At 40.0% G+C, this 17,340-nt stretch overlaps 1 protein-coding gene across 15 annotated transcripts in view; it reads left to right on the top strand.

The window, feature by feature from the left end:
- The window catches only part of EYA1 (EYA transcriptional coactivator and phosphatase 1), a 333,576-nt gene that overhangs the window by 282,359 nt on the left and 33,877 nt on the right, over positions 1-17,340 (top strand). The gene's annotated exons all lie outside the window — the stretch shown is intronic.

Here is a 17,340-nt window from a genome sequence, read left to right as displayed (position 1 = left end):
AACCACTCACAGATGAATTGGCAACTTCCAGTGCAATGAAATTATTTAAGTATGCTTCGTTAGTTTTTTTTTTCATTTCTTACTGAAATATTTATTTTCACACTTACGGTAAAATACAAAAGAGTTTTGCATTTTAAAGTGTTTGCTTCCCTTAAGGAAATTACATGTAAGGCATTAGTACTTTTTAAGGTAGAAATATTACGAGTGACAAGTTTAGAATTGCCTTTAGAAAAGCTTAATAATCATACTTATTTTCAAAAGCTGTTTCTGATTTATGGTTGTGATTCACTTCATAAAGGGACAGCACAAAAAATTTTTGTTTTTTACTAGTACATTCAAATTCCTTTCCTAAGTTTCCATTTGTTTCCAATGATGCAAACTAGACTGATATTTTGTCTTGGGTACAACCATGTTCCTCTTATTGGTGTTAATAGGTGTTAATAGCACCCGTCAAGAAGAAATTAGTGGTAATTTGCTATTGTTTTTAAATTTGACCTTCTTTAAAATGCCATAGCTTGTCTATGCAGGGCCAAAACTAGTGGTGAAAAGGAAGAAGTTAGGCAAAGTAATAACTTAGTAGAATATAAACTGAAAAACTTCCAAACTCAGTTTTGATTTAACTTAGCTTGATTATTGTCTACTAACATTCATACTGAACTTTATAATGAGTATCTGAAATAAAAGTGATATTAAAAGTTCTGCTCTAGGGATAGAAATATGGTTTTTCCACAAACCCAATTAAAAAAGAGAGAGAGAGAGAATAAGTAGGGGTTTACACAGTTACTGAGATATCAGATGCTGTTCTTGGCAAGAGGACTGTTTCTTATAAGTAAAGGAGAAAGGAGAATGAAGACATGATTCAACCAAATATAAAGCAGTAGTGGAAAAAGTACTTAAGCTTGTAACCATACAAAAGTTGATTTTAATAAGTCATTGTATCATATTTGAGAATAATATAAAGGTATCAGCACGAGTATTTTATACTCTATCTTTTAGAAAGATTTCGCCTCTGTCTTTGGAAATTGTTTACTTTAAATTTACATAATATTTTAAAAATAAATTGGTTCTTATACTTATTTCACACTTTCCTCCTGTATTTTTGTAAACTGGTCATTACAAATATTAGTATCTTGCAAAATAAAAAAGTGAAATTATTTTCTGGCAAAAAATAAATTTATTGGCATGGTCCTCCAAACAGTGTGGGCAGGCTAGATTTCACACTCCAGTTAGCCACACCGTGGTGAGGATAGGAGTATTTAAATGACATGTTTTTAGCTTTTTACTATCTAGGGTACAACTAACTTCAAGGAGATAACGATCTATTAATTAGCTTGGAGTATGATATCTAAACTTCCTGTTGACATTTGCCCTCATTTTCTTTTAAAATCCTAATGTTTCGCCAGCTACTCCCTCTGTGTAATTTGGTTGGTTCGCAGCTTTGGCTTATGAAAGAATTTCTAAACAATGAAATGCGCTATGTGAGCAGCTTCTAGGAGCCAGACGTGTGTTACCATCGAATGCTTAGTGCTTAACATGGTTTTGGTTAGTAGGATAGTCTTTTAGGAAATTTCAGATATGATTTTACAGTATTATAAATATCTTAACTGCCCTTTATGAAATAAAATTAATTTTTTTAGTTTTAAACGTCGTATTTGGCATCTTGCTCAGTGACAATTTTTAATGAAAGCAATCACAACTTAATTTTGTTGACACCTCAGGAATATTATATAGAAAGGGGAAAATTTGGGGCTTTTTCTGTACTAATAAAAATGTTTGACAAGTTAAGGAACATGAGTGGCAGGGAGACATAATTATCAAAGGAACTCATACTCTCCCCCACCGGGGAGGGTTTAGACTTCAGCCCCACAGTGTACTTCTGGCTTTCCTGCTTCTGCGCCTGACGTCCTGCGTATCGTTTTACCCAAAGGTCTCCGTGTGCCACACGAGGATGCCTATATGGAAGTCATTTTTTATGAATGACAGTATGGAACTGGAGGCTTTTTCAGTCTCTTTAGTAAAGTATGACTCTTTCTGACTGAATGGAGAAAGAGTCCTTTCTGTTGGATTTTTATTGAAAGGCAATCTGCAAACAGAGTGAGGACAAGCCCTCTGTATACAATTAAGTTTCAGTTTAACTTGCGTTAGTCAGTTCTCCTGCTAGGGTTTTCTGCAGTTAAAAGGAAAATACTTCGTGAAGACGTATATAAATCTAAATTAAAAATAAGGTGTAAGCTAATGTTGAAGGTTCTTTTTTCCGCCTGGCATGAAGCGACACCACTTCCCTGGTGTTAAGGGATGCTATTCTCAGGAGCAGGGTTGAAAGTGGCAGGAACCCTCCTCCTGTTTTCTGTGAGACAGGGACATGTGACGGTGTCATGACCACATCACCCCAGTCAGTGGTGAAGCCTTGCTGGAACTCTGTCCACTCTCGTAGTGCATGGTAGATTGTGCACTGGTTACTTGGGACAGACCGGAGGATTCTTCATTCAGTGTCAGGATTGACAACATGAAGACCCCCGCCCTTTCTTGGTCCTTTGATATGTAGACGCCTGTCCCAGGCCTGGCCTCTTGTTTTCATCTTTTCTATGAAGAAAAGGTCTGGTCTGAAGAGAAGGTTCTGGTCTCTGTAGAGCCTGCATTTGATGAGTCAAAGGGAAAGGGAGGCACAGTGGACAGTTTCTGCATAATATTACCTTAAAGAGAGTAAACTGTAATGATTTTCTTAATAAAGCAAAGAAATTAGCGTGCCCCGTGGTTTAATTCAATCTTTAAATTTGCAGTACTATTTGATTATGCTACATCTTGGGTTATCATATATTAATTATTTTACTATATCTTGTTTATAAATTTATTTTTAGATAGAAAAAAAATATTTACTTAAAATCAGCCATGCCAGTCAACGCTAAGTGGCTTCCATTCAAGCAAAGCATTCTGGAGTGACCGAATACTTAGGCTTCTAAAAGTATAAACGTTTTAAACTAATTCAGAAGTTGATTTTTAAATTAAAAAACATAATTCACCCAGACAGTGCTTTAGTCTCTATAAATAAACAAGAAGAAACTCTGGTGCCCAGGGTCCACTTCTGTGTGGATGCTGGAAACTTCGGGTTTCCTGCTGCCGGAGAAAGGGCCCCGGAGTTGCTTGGGAAAAGCCTGAGCTATGTTTTAGCTCCACCCCCTCGGCAAGCCAGTCTGGTTACAGGAAGTGTGGGGCCTATCAATAATGACATTCCAAACATAAAGATATCTGCAGACATATACACATGCGTGTATATGCCACTTGTCATTTTCAGCTCTGTCCACAGGCTTTCGTATACTTATTTTCTCCTGATAAATTTAGCAAACATAAAGAATCACATATTTTTTAAAAACTAGTAGCATCCTCCAGATCACCTAGAATAATGCCTTATATATGTTAACCATGAAAGGAGTGCTTGTTAGATTGAATTCTTATCTGTTATCTTAGAATAGAATAGCAATTTTTGTTTCCTTTCTCGTGGAAGACAAGAGTTGACTTTGCCTCCCTAGGTTTTAAGGTGAATTGCTTAGCCTTGCCCATTTTTCTAGTTAATAAAAATAATACCAAAACCCTCTGTCTCAATTGCAAAATCAGTCCATTATCATTACTACTGGAAAATTTTGTGTTCTTATTCATAATTTTTCACAAGATTCTGTCATCTTTATTTTATGTGAAGTAAAAAATAGAAATGTGAAAATATATTCAAAGACTTCCTTAATTCTGATTTTCATCACAAAGTTGAGTCAAAGTACATAGCTGTTTAACATAATAAAAAAATACAGAAAGATATACTCTAGAATTTTAATATTCTCTCTGGGATTTGGGTTATATTATATTTTTATTCATATTTCTCTGTGTATTCCAAATTCTCTATAACATGTACTTATTTTTTTTATAATCAGAGAAAAAAAATACTGTTTTTGAAAGCCATAGGTAATAGTAAAGGACAAAACTTTTTTAACCAATAAAATATTATTATAACTCATTAAGAAAAACATAAGGAAATAGCTCAATAGAAGGAATAAGAAAAGGATATGAACTGACAGTTCACAGAGAAAAGCATTTATATTGTCAGGATAAAGAAATGAAAAGCAGCCTGACCAGCCAGTGGCACAGTGGATAGAGTGTTGGACTGGGACACGGAGGACCTGGGTTCGAAACCTCGAAGTTTCTGGCGTGAGCTCTGGCTCACCAGCTTGAGCGAGGGGTCGCTGGCTTAAGCATGGAATCATAGACATGACCCCAAGGTTGCTGGCTTGAAGCCCAAGGTCGCTGGCTTGAGCAAGGGGTCATTTGCTGTGCTATAGCCCCCCAGTCAAGACATATATGAGAAAGCAATCAATGAACATCTAAGGTGCGTCAACAAAGAATTGATGCTTCTCATCTCTCTCCCTTCCTGTCTGTCCCTATCTGTCCCTCTCTCTGTCTCTGTCAAAAATAATAATAAAAATAAAAAGCATTGTATTTCACTTCTAGTAATCGGAAGTGTCAAAGAAATAAGTGTTTATACTCTTGGCCATCAAATTGGAAAGATTTAGAATCAGTAATATGGTCTACAGCGCAGTGATGTGAATATTTGTGTATACTGCTGATAGGATATGAGTTAGTGCAAGATTTCAGAAAAGCAGTTTGACAATATATTCAGAACCTTAATGTGCCGCTCCTTTTATTGAGTAATTCCAGTTTTACCTTATATTCTAGAAAAGAGGGTTGTAGATAATTGATACAAAAGTAACAGGCATTCACTGAACTCTTGTCCTCAGTGTTCTACATACATCATTCCCCTGAATACCCTGACATTTCTATGATAAAAGCACCATCACCATCACCATTTTATAGAGGAGACAAGTGAAGCGTAGGGTGGTTAAAACAAAACTTGTCAAAGGTCACATGGCTACTGAGTGGCAGATTCTAACTCAGGTGCAACGCTTTCTCGAAGTCCACTCAAGCTCACACTATATCTTCCGGAAAGGTGATTTCACCATTAAAATACAGAATTATTTTAAGTACCCAAAAATAAATGAATAATGAACTATAAGTACAGTTCATCTTCACTGGAAATTGTTTTCAGACAGTTTATTAAATATAAGGAAAATATTTGCAGTTTATTTCAAGTTTAAAAATAGACTGTACAATTCAGGGTAGCCTTAATGTTAAAATTTATGGCATATTATCTGAAAAGGCTGCATTCTGCATGATCCCAACTATTTGACCCTCTGGAAATGGTAAAACTGTGGTCACAGTAAAAAGTTCAGTGGTAGCCAGGGGTCGGGGGGAGGGAGGGATGAGCGGCACAGAGGACTTTTAGAGCAGTGAAGCTACTTTGCATAGCGTCATCATGGTGGATGCGTGTCATTACGCATCTGTGGAAACCCACAGAATGGACAACTTCAAGAGGGAACCCTAGTGTGGAATTGGACTTTTGGTAATGATGATATATATCTGCAGGGTTCACTGACAGTCACATGGTCTGATGTGAGATGTTGATAACAGCAGGTTATGCATGTGGGGGAGGGATAAATGAGAAAGCCTTGGACTTTTGGCCCAGTTTTTCTGTGAAACTACTATATTTCTCTAGAACACAGTTTATTAGTTTCTAAATTACAAAATATTAAAAAAATGGAGGGAAACATGCTTTTGAAAGCTACCATAACTTCAAGTTTAAAATTAAGCAGTCTATAAAACCAATTATACCATATGATCCTGACCTTAGCATCTATGACATATTAAAAAATAACTGGAGATTATTATATTAGAAAGTTGTCAGTGTGGATGATAGGTTATAAATGTTCTCTCTCTCTCTGATGTTCCAAAAGTTCATAGCATTTTAAAATCTCTTTATGCCTGTTGCATCCGGTAGTCAATAAATATGTATTGAGTATTAAATGCTAGTCATGGGTCTAGTCTCTGAGGGTACAGTGAGAATTGAGTCAAGGTTATTTATTCATCTTATGGAGTAAGCACTTGTGGATGAGGGAGTAGGAAATAGACACTATGTGAATAAAATAAGTTGAGGTAGAGATAAGGGCTATGAACAAAATCACTGTGATGAGCAAGACATGGTTGGAGTGTCTTGAGCTGAGATGTTCAGGAAGAGGTGTCTCTGAGAAGAGGACATTTGTAGAGAAATCAGAAGTTGGAAGGGAAGCAGCTGCAACAGCAGAAAAGCATTCTGGAAAGAGAATGGCAAGTGCAAAGGCCCTGAGGTGGGAATGCATTTTTGCTCCTTCAAGAAATAAATAGGATCAGTGCATTTAGAACAGAGTGAATGAGGAAAACATTAGAGATTTTAAGCATGGACATGACAGTATTACACTTTTAAAACATCTTTCTGTTTATCATATAAGAAATGGGCAAAAGTGGAATAAGTGCGACCAATGAGGTAACTGTTACCGCCAACCAGGGAGCTTGGGGCTGAGGCTGTTGCAGTTCTGGACAGTGAGAAGCTGCAGGGTTTAAGTATAATTTTGTGCCAGGATTTGCTAATGTGTTGATGCAGGAGAAGAATGAAAGCGAATCAGACATGGCCGACAGATGTGGATGTACATGTGGGTTTGGATCTCAGGGGACAGAGGCAGATCTGAAGGTGCCATTTTGGGAGTCCTGAAGGCACGAGACTGAGTAGCATCACATAAAAGGAACCTCAGATTGAGCATTAGACACTGGAAATTAGAAATAGGACATCAAAAGAAGAAATTCCTAGAGGCTGGTAAGGAGTAGACAATGAAGTTAGGTGGAAAGTATGAAGCCGAGAGACTAGGGTTTCAAGAACAAAGGGATGGCACCACAGTGTCACGTGCTGCTAGAGTTGTGTGAGATGAGGACAGAGAAGTGACTGTTGGATTTGGAAAGAACGTGACTTGATCATGAGTCTGATAAGCACCATTTCAATGAAATGGGAAAACACAGCCGGATTCAAATGGGTTAAAGAGAAGATGAGGGTTGACGGAGGGCAGGAAGGACTGAGAGTTTCCACAGTGGCAAAACGGGAAGAGGTGGGTTGGTACGTGGAGGAAGTCTTGGAGTCAAGGGAAGGTCATTCAGTTTTAAAATGGAAGATGCTTAGGTCTGTGTGGAAGTCAGTGGGAATGGTAGGGTAGAAAAGACGTGGTGTGGCTGAGAGGGGACAACTGCAAGAGTGAAGTCCTTCGGTGGTGAAAGAGGGTGGGCACCAGGACACAGCCCCTGGGCTGCTCTCGCTCAGAGGGAAAGTGACTCCCCTGGCACAGGTGCGGGCAGCAGGCTCTGCAGTGCCGAGTGGAGGTTGCTTTCGCGGTGACCATACTTACCATACACACTCTGCTAGAATTTTCTGTCTGCCTCTCTCTGTCCCCCACCAGGCAGTCCCTTGAGGGCAGGGACCATGATCTGTCCACTTGAATCCTAAGCTCTTAACACCAGATTTGGTACATAGAGTCTCTCATATGTTTCTATAATATTTCCTAAATTTTTCAAATTAGTAGTCTGCAATGAACAGTACTATTTTTGTAATTTGTAAACATGAACTTTTAATAATAAATGTAAACATTTAAAAGTAAATGATTATCCGCAATCTTAAGAGCAACTGAAATTGTCCAGGTTGTTAAATTTGATATTATCCTTTTTGTCATATTTTAAAATCTTTAATGAAAAAACACAATATACATGGAAGAGGTATGATACAAAATAATATACAGTGTGGTTCCAGTTTAAGGTTTAAAAAAAGGTACGTAATCAAAAAAAGATTAAAGTTTTATTCATTAAAGAATGCTACAAACAGCCTGACCAGGTGGTGGCACAGTGGATAGAGTGTCAGACTGGGATGTGAAGGACCCAGGTTTGAAACCCCGAGGTTGCTGGCTTGAATGCAGGCTCATCCAGCTTGAGTGCAAGCTCACCAGCTTGAGCGCGGGATCGCGGGATCACTGGCTTGAGTATGGGATCATAGACATGACCTCATGGTCGCTGGCTTGAGCAAGGGGTCACTCACTCTGCTGTAGCCCGCCCCCCCCCCATCAAGGCACATATGAGAAAGCAGTCAATGAACAAGTGAGGTGCTGCAATGAAGAATTGGTTCTTCTCATCTCTCTCCCTTCCTGTCTGTCCCTATCTGTTCCTCTCTCTGTCCCTCTGTCTCCCTCTCTGACTCTGTCAGAAAAAAGAAAAAAAAAATGCTACAAACAATAATATATACAATAAAAAAAAAGACTTATTTCTGGGTAGTACGATAATGCTACCAGTAACTAAACTGTAAGTTTTCTCTATATTTTCATTTTTTACAGTTAATATTTCTTATAGTTAAAAAAATGACTGAATGGAATCATGACTCAACTCTTCCAACTTGACCCAAAGCCCTATATGAATGTGGTTTGTTATCTTACAGCTCTAGAGGTTCCATAGATTGAACTCACAAATGCATTCATTCAGAAAGGAGCCCTCTGTGCCTCAACTTCTTGTCTGTAAAATTGGATGAGAGGAGTCCCTGATAGGGTCAGTGAGAGAATGCAGCAACATCTGTTCTGTGCGTAGAACTAGCAGTGAGAAAGTCTGGGCTGTGATCACCGTGCATGGAGTGTCTTCTGATGCAGAATGCTAGATAGGACTAGGGAGGAAGGAGAGCAGGTGGCTTGAGGAGGCATCATGGGAAGGAGGGAAGGAGACAGTCAGGGTTTGCTGCCCAAATTGCCATGGAGAATTCCAACAGAAATTACAGGAGAAACAACAACAAAACCAGCCGTGCTCAGTGTGCAAGTGCAGATGGTTCCAGGCACCGCACGAGCACGCCCCCCGCAGCCCGTCACCAGCCCTCTCCGGGGGTCATGAGGGGAGGCTCACTCTTGGCAATTAAGAGCTCCCATATCTGGCTCCCATCACGGCACCTTCCCTTCATAGACAGTGAGGCACGACACGTGTTTCTCCGGTTGTGCTAAGTTTTTGTCTCCTTGTCCAATTCTGGCTTCATGTTTGGAAGGAGGACTCGTGGACCTTCCTGCTGGTGTGTGTGACGTGGAGCAGAGTCCCCTTCCTGGGTGCAGTCCCAGTGGCTGCCTCCCCCCATGGGAGGTAACAGGAGGCAGGGAGGCAACAGGCTTTAGGGCAGCAACTCCTATATCAGTCAAGAAGCAGTGACTTTGTCTCTACCAGTACTGTGAACCCAGTCTTACCACCTCCAGCTTACACACATGTGACACCAGAGGGAAGTGGTTTCTGCCCAAAGCCACTGGGTTAGGTAATAGTAAAGCTGGGGGTGAGGAGGGCTTCCTGTCACAGATTTCACTGCACTGAACTTCTCTAGCTGCTGACCCAGCAGCTATTCCTCATTAACAGCACAAGGGAAGTAGTGACATCTTGGTGGTGTCAGAGCTTATGGAACACAGCCGAGCCGATCCCAGTGTTTCCTCTGTTGGGATCTTTGAAAGCTTTGTTCCTCACTGTGTCTTTCAAACAGCAGTGATCCCAGAGACCTAAGAACTGTTTTTGAAAAAGTTGGGAGATAGGTACGTACATACATAGATAGGCAGGCAGGCAGGCTGTGGGCAGACAAATGTGATTATAACAGACAAATATCATTCTAGCAGCCCCTGTGTTACACAGACAGGAGCCCCTGGGCTGTGAATTTACTTCTGCTGTTCCATTCTGACACTGTTAGGCATGAAGGCGACAAGGTACAGCCACTGCCCTCCAGGAGCCCCGTTGCCAGATGGGCACAGAGAAGCAGAAGAACAATTGTGTTGCAGTGTGCTAGCCGCAGTGATGGAGAGGCACAGGGCAGCAGTGGAGCTAAAGGCAGGGTGGCTGACCCGACGGGGGAGAGACGGCATGGCTGAGAACATCAGAGAAATGGCTTCCCGAGCAAGTGGCGTGAGAGTGCGTGACATTTGGGAACAAGAGTTTGAGTAGCTCAAAAGCACAGAACCCACATGGAGCAATTGTGAGATAGGAAAGGGAGAAAAACCAGACCATGAAGGGCTTTGTCCACTCGGAAGTTGGATTTCACATGGAATGCCGAGGGTGATTCTGAAAGAATAGAGTTGAACTATATCTTGAAGTCAGGTGGCGTCACACCTGGTGGGTGAGACATCGCCAGGGTGTGTTTGTGGGATAGGGTGCAGGGGCAGATGTGAAAGCGATTAGGAAAGTCCTCCGGAAGAGTTGGGAAATATAGTCCATGTAGGGGTGGGGAAGCAAGAGCCTTCATTCTGGCTTAAGCAACAAGGTAATGGTTTTAAAAGAATTTAAAAGGAAACAGGGAAATTGGCTGGCTTTGGAAGAAAGATGCTAAGTTGGGTTTTGAGGCGTTGAATCTGAAGTCCATGTTGGACCTTCAGGTGGTCACCAGCGAGAAGTTGTGCATGCAGGTCTGAAGCTCAGATGAGAGAATTAAACTTGAAGTCATCCCCCGTGAAATTGGTTAAGATTTCCTGGAACAATATACTGAATGAAAAACAAAAGAGATCTCAGAGCAGGAGTCCCTTTGTGAAATTTTCATGCGGAAACACAGAATCTAAGAGTGTATTGAAGATTCCAGAGTCAGGAAAGTCAGTGGCTGACATAAAACAAAAGTAGTCATTCTGGCAAACTGGTAATTAATTTGTGCATGAAACTGTCTTCCTGTCTTTGCCGCCAGACTCTTTATTCTGTGGGTGAAGCAGCTGGGGGAAGGGGGTGTGAGGTCTGAGCAAAGAGTGAATGCTTCAGGGATGGAGCGACCCAAGTTCGGTCCTCGCTCTCCCTAATGCGTGACCTTCTCAGAGCCAGCCCTAACCAGCTTCAGCCACCGATGGGGACATTGAGCACTTTGGAGATAACAGGGGTCTGAAGCCCCCACCTACACCTGCCCCATGGTGGGCCTCTCCAAACAGGAGCACCTTCCTTCCTCATTGACTAGTCACTCCGCTGCAGCTCTCCCAAAGCTGGCTGGATAGCTGTCGGTTTGTTTTAAAATCCTGTGAAACTGACCTTTTGGTGTCACATATGACAGACCTTGAGTTTAGAGTCTTGATTTTGACAGGTGCTTGCTAATCTTCAATCTGGGAGAGAGTCAACTACTTTGTAAAGCCCGATTTTACTCGGTTACCTTCATAGGAAGTTTGCTTAGTTGAGAAAGGAATTTTTTTTTTTTTAAATTGACTAGTGCAAGAGAAAGCCTGTAACTGCAGCTTCCCCCCAACGTGTTTAAGTTGCAGCCCCTGGAGACTTCTCCCGTTTCGGGGCAGCTACAATGGAGCCTCTGTCTGAGCTCAGTTCAGTTCAATATGTTACCAGCATTGTAAGGAAACGCTCTCTGGATCCCGGCTCCTTCGCGCTGCTCCTTTATAAGGCAGGTGGAGAGCCAGGCAGGGGCAGAGGATGCTGGTTTTGATCAACATGACTTTGTAAATTCATTTGCCTCTTCAGAAAGAATTGGCTAAGAATCATCTTTCAGTATTGGCATTTTGTCAGAAAGTTAAGGGGTGGGGGACACTTACAGCCAAGATATCCTTCATTTCAGTTGGTGGAAATTTTTTGTTTTAAACACACATCAATGCAGTCCTACTGGACTTTGTAGCTGAAACATTTCTACTTAGCAGAAAATGAGAAGCTTGGAAAATTAATCGTTGAAACGTAGTGTTTAGCATGTGTGTGATAAGATTAGGTAGAAGTGCAGTGAAATAAGAATATTTTTTCCCTTTAAAGCAGTCATTTTAACATTTACTTTAAATAGAAGGAAAAGGGGGTGAACACACAATATGGTGTACAGAGAGAGATGTGCTGTAGAGTTGGACACATGAAACCTGTATAATTATGTTAACCTGTGTCACTTCAATAAATTCAATTAAAAATAATCTAAAAATAGAAGGGAAATTATTTAAATTCTAACGGGCAAAAATGAATAATTTCTTCTATATATAATAGCATTCCTGTTTAAATGGTCCAATGCAGAAGTCACTCCTCATAACTGGCCAAGGCCTTATGGAAATTGACAAGGGCTTTTTCAAAATCCAAGAGAAAATTTAAAAATTTGTATTGAAATTGAGGTAAGGAGCAGGAATTCTGTAAAACTGTTATTAGAGATGATAGTAAACAAGATGATGGTCCTGTTCTCATGACATGAGCTCAGAGTAAGCCAGAGTCCTTGGGAAGGTGAGGGTGAGGTGGGAACTGCCATCTGAGGACTGGTGGCACTCAGCAGAGCTGCGTGGGGCGGGCTCTAGTGAAGCCAGTTCTAAGCGGAAGGTGTATAAGGAACACGGCCCAGAGAGCTGAGTGGTTAAGAAAATCAGGGAAATTATAATGTAGCCTAAGGAGATACATGAATGTCTTAAACACGTGCAAGCATGTGCATGCCAGAGATCACACACTGAACACAGCGACTGTGCTGAGCAGCCGGAGTTCTTTGAGATGCTTCAAAGAGGCGCAAAGAGGATGGACTGTCACTCTACTGACGTTAGCAGTCCAAAGAGACACTGGAAACTGCCGGCCACTGCTTGGTTAAGAGAAAGATGAGACATGCATACAATGGATTAGTATACAGCAATTTAAAAGATAATATCGATGATTAATTGGTTTAAAAGATCTTTATTAGATATTGAGCTGAGGGGAAAGTAGCTACAAAATACGTCTCTATGTATTTTTCTGTTTTGCGTGAATTTCCCACATGAATATGTATTATTTTATAATCAAAGTAAATTTATTTTTATGAAACTACACTGCTCACAAAAATTAGCGATATTTTATTGCTTCATATTCATTTTTGAAATATCCCCTAATTTTTGTGAGCAGTATAGTATTTAACACTTCAGTGATATAAGGCAGTAACATCATCAGTTTTGGGCCATTAATTCTTTCATAACTAAATTCTGGCTATCAGACTGTCTGGAAGGTTTTACTTGGGATTATCTGTGTACTTGACTTGGCCCACATTGAAAATAAGTAGGCAGAACTAGAATCCTATTTAGGAAATAAACAGGGAGGAAAAGACACGTGAAGAGTTCTCTCCTCCTTCACATAGTTTATTATTTCGTGGGATACATAGAAGTTATCTATATGTCTTCATTTCTTTATCTATCAAACATAGAGGTTTAGGGAGGATTGGAATTAACAAGTAATACACCTAGCTCTGTGTTTGACTGACAGCGAGCTCTCAATAACTCTCACTACCTTTATTCAGACAGTGGGTTTCAGCCATACACTAGGGCCTGAGAAAGAAAAGAGACCAATGAAAGCATAGCAGAGGACATTGCCTTGACAAGAGAGAAGGAGAGAGGAGGTATTCCAGCCAGCAATAAATACACTGTCATCTTATGAAAGCGGGGAGTAAAAGCCAGGCTGATTGAGACCAGCCTAGCAGGCACGTGCAGTTTGCCATAGGATCTGTGGAATAGACAGACAGACGTGGCACTGGATAGGTCGGGTGAAGGCTCCTTCAATGGCCTTGGACTATATTAAGTTTTTACAATTTAATTTTTCTCAAGCGTCTGTTGAGTACCTTCTGGTACAAAGGCAGAGACAGAAACAGAAGTGACATGTATTACCAACCCCTATTCTCATAGCTTTGTAAGAAATTCAGTTCCTACTCTGGCTGATTGGCTCAGTGGTAGACTATCAGCTCAGTGTGTAGAAGTCCCAGGTTCAATTACTGGTCAGGGTGCACAGGAGAAGCAACCGTCTGCTTCTCTTCCCCTCCCTCCCCCTTTTCTCTCTCTCTCTTCCCCTCCCACAGCCATGGCTCTATTGATTCGAGTGCATTGTCCTTGGGTGCTGAGAAAGGCTCTGTGGAGCCTCTGCCTCAGGCACTAAAAATAGCTTGGTTTCGAGCATCGCCCCAGATAAGGATCATCAGATGGATCACAGTCTGGTCAGGATGCATGCGGGAGTCTGTCTCTCTATCTCCCCTCCTCTCACTTAAAAAAAAATTCAGTTCATTCCTCAAAATAAAATTATAGGCACATTCCTCTATACCCTCTTGCCAGCTTTTCCACTTGCTGGAAATATCTGCACCCCACTTATTTGTGTGTGCTGGGTGCCTGGTGTTAAAGTAGGTGGCCAGTCATTAGTTGAATGCATGACAAATGAATAAAAGAATTCAAAATGTGCATTCTTTATGTTTTCTAGAGGTATTTCCACAGTTAACATATAGCATATATAATATTAATGCCATATTTTTGGGAGTTAATGTAGCATTTTCCTGAATAATACATAACTAACCAAAACATGACTCTGCATTGCTTTAAAAATTAAATCACAGGAAAAGAGGTGCTTTTCCAGGGAGTGAAAATAGAAGTGTGGATAAAATGTTTCCTTAGTTTTCCCTCACGTGCCCCCTCCCCTTCCCTTGTAGACACCCAGTGGGTGGGGCACACCTGAGCTGCCTGTGCTGGAGGAATTGTGTCAGGTAGGACGGCTCACCCCGAAGTCATGGAGCTTATCTAAGGTCCCATTGCCTGAAATCTTTGTCTTATAAAAGAAGACTCAAAAAGAATGATTTCAGGGGCTGGAGTTTCAGACCCACTGATACTTGGAAGAGAAGGGAACCTTTTAAGTAAGGAAGTGCCCCCTCAGAGGACCCCTCTCCCCCTGCGGGCTGACAGTGAGGGGAGGTGATGATGGAACCTTCCTGCAGCTCAAGGGGAACCTTTTCTTTTTTTTTTAAGTGTGAATGTCCGGTTCTACATACTTTTCTCTCTCGAGTCAATAATAATTATGTGGCAGAGGAAACTGACTGTGAGAACTTTTATTCATTTATTAACTGAGGATGTTATTGTGAGCTACATACTTTTTCATACAGAATTGAGTATTATTCTTTTAAAAATCATCTGGCTGTATGATATAAGTTAACCAAAATTGATAAACTGATCTCTTTAAACTTTCAAATTTCATTCCCCACCCCTGCAAAATAGAAAAGAATCATTTAAAAAGGCAGTTATATTTAAATATTTCTTTTAAGAAAGTATATTAACATGTGGTTCACAGTTAAAGATGAATCAGTAGATATGGAATGGTCATGAACTGGAACTTCGATTTGTGGCACATATTTAACTTGAGAGCGAAAAAATGGTTCCAGAATAAAACAACCTCTCCTAAAATATGACCTATTCCATATTTGTAGCTTTGGTTCATCATTTTCTATGTGAGCAAAACACAGAAATATTCTGTGTAAATTGAAACTTCTAGTTAAACACTTGGAGAATAAATTAGTACGTGATTTCTTTTTCTTCAAAAGAGGGTTGGAGGGAAGGGGCTGAGGAAAGGATGAAAGGCTTCCTGGTCTGGGTATTTTTCCATGCTTCGAGCAGCAACGTCGCCATAAAAAGAAAGATTTTTATGAGACGGGAATTATTCACAGCAAGACTGTAGTTGGTGTCACCATGAAAAATTCTTCTTTAGTAGATACGCTCAGCAGGAATGGGAGATCTAAAAGGAAGGCAACAGGAGTTACAAAGAACACGCTTGCCAGTGACAAATTATATTTGCAAGATGATGAGTAAACCCGTCGAAAACTGAGAAATCACTTCAGCAGTAAATCAAAGGCTTATTTTTAAGAGTCGTTCTGACTCTACATTTATATTAGACATGTGCTGAATTCTTTCTTTAAGATTTTGGATTATTTTGAAATATAGTCAGACTTTCATATTTCCTCTTAATACTTGATTTTAAATTACATGAGACAATTAAAAATATGTGTGATATTTTTATGATAAACTTATATGCTACAGTTTGACATATTATCAAACACTAATGCATGGCCCTGTTTTGTATTCGAAGATACATAACATTTTCACCAGTTCCTATACAGATTCATAAAAAGCCAATTCTTATGTTAGCTGACCCAGAATGAAGCTATGCATTTGGGCATAAGCCTTTAGTGTATAATGGCATGTGGTAGGGGTCTAGAACACACCGAAATAGCGTGTGCTGTTGCATAAAGCATAACTTAGATAATAAATGGATCTTGTAGCATTAACTATCAGGTATTCACTCTATATTTTACTTTTTTAAAAGTACAGTAAATCATAACTATTGATATAATCAGATCACATTTAATATATGCCATAATTATCCATGAGATTTATCTGTTACTTTTAGAGACAAAGCACTGAATCATTTTAAATAAGCCCATTTTGTTTGAAAAGCTTATTTGCAGTTCTTTCTGGCTTTCATTGGGAAGGCTTTCTTTTCTTCATCCTCAGGTTGAGTGTGTGAATAAAGACAAATATAGTTAATATAATCGGGTGGTAAAGAAGGTATTCGTTGTGAGAAAGACGGAACCCCAGGCAGAGTGAACCTGACTTCTGTTCACTAGCACTGTACCGTTCACTAAGAGGGAGCTATCTTCATGTAATTCCTTTGGAATTCTTTGAGCGATACGCTGAAGTGTTAGTATTATGACAACTTATTTTCAATGAGTACATTTTAAGAGGAATTAGTATGGTAAGAAAATACTAAAATGTTTAAAAACATGTTTTTCTCTTTTCTTTAATTATTTATAATAAGCTTGACCATCCTATCAAGTACCATCCAGTAATCTTAAATTTTTACCATAACTTTATGCATGGGTGAATACATAGCTTAAGCCCTTCAATTTATCTTATGCTTAATATGCCATTTTCAGGTACTTACAGTAAAGATTTTATTCTCTTAATATTTTATAAACATTTGTCTAAACAGAATCATATCGAAATAGCCAAAATCTTACCTTAGTTGAAACTGCTTTCATTCAAATCTTGGATTTCAGTATAAGCACCTAGGTCTAACTAATGTAAACATGATTCTAGTAAAGTAACTCATTTAGATAATCCTTACAGGATATTATAACATTAAATATATTAAAGTACTGCTTTAGAGTAAGAAACAATAATTAAAAGCAATATTTGTCTCCACAAATTGCATCTTATTACTAAATCGCAGAAATAGATATTAAAACTTCTCGTCAGTTTTTGAGATTCAAAATTTTCCCCCATTAGCCTGACCAGGCAGTGGCGCAGTGGATAGAGTATCAGACTGGGACATGGAGGGCCTAGGTTCAAAACTCTGAGGTTGCCAGCTTGAGTGCAGGCTCATCTGGTTTGAGCAAGGCTCACCAGCTTGAGCTCAAAGTCACTGGCTTGAGCCTGACCTGTGGTGGCGCAGTGGATAAAGCGTCGACCTGGAACACTGAGGTCGCCGGTTCGAAACTCCGGGCTTGCCTGGTCAAGGCACATATGGGAGTTGATGCTTCCTGCTCCTCCCCCTTTCTCTCTCTCTCCTCTATATAATGAATAAATAAAATCTTTAAAAAAAAATAAAAATAAAAAAAAAAGTCACTGGCTTGAGCAAAGGGTCACTCGGTCTGCTGTAGCCCCCCCCCCAAGGCACGTATGAGAA

The sequence above is a fragment of the Saccopteryx bilineata genome, chromosome 3, assembly GCF_036850765.1.
Source record: "Saccopteryx bilineata isolate mSacBil1 chromosome 3, mSacBil1_pri_phased_curated, whole genome shotgun sequence".
NCBI lineage: Eukaryota > Metazoa > Chordata > Mammalia > Chiroptera > Emballonuridae > Saccopteryx > Saccopteryx bilineata.
Note: the sequence above shows the minus strand (reverse complement) of the source record. Positions and strands in the feature narration are given on the sequence as shown.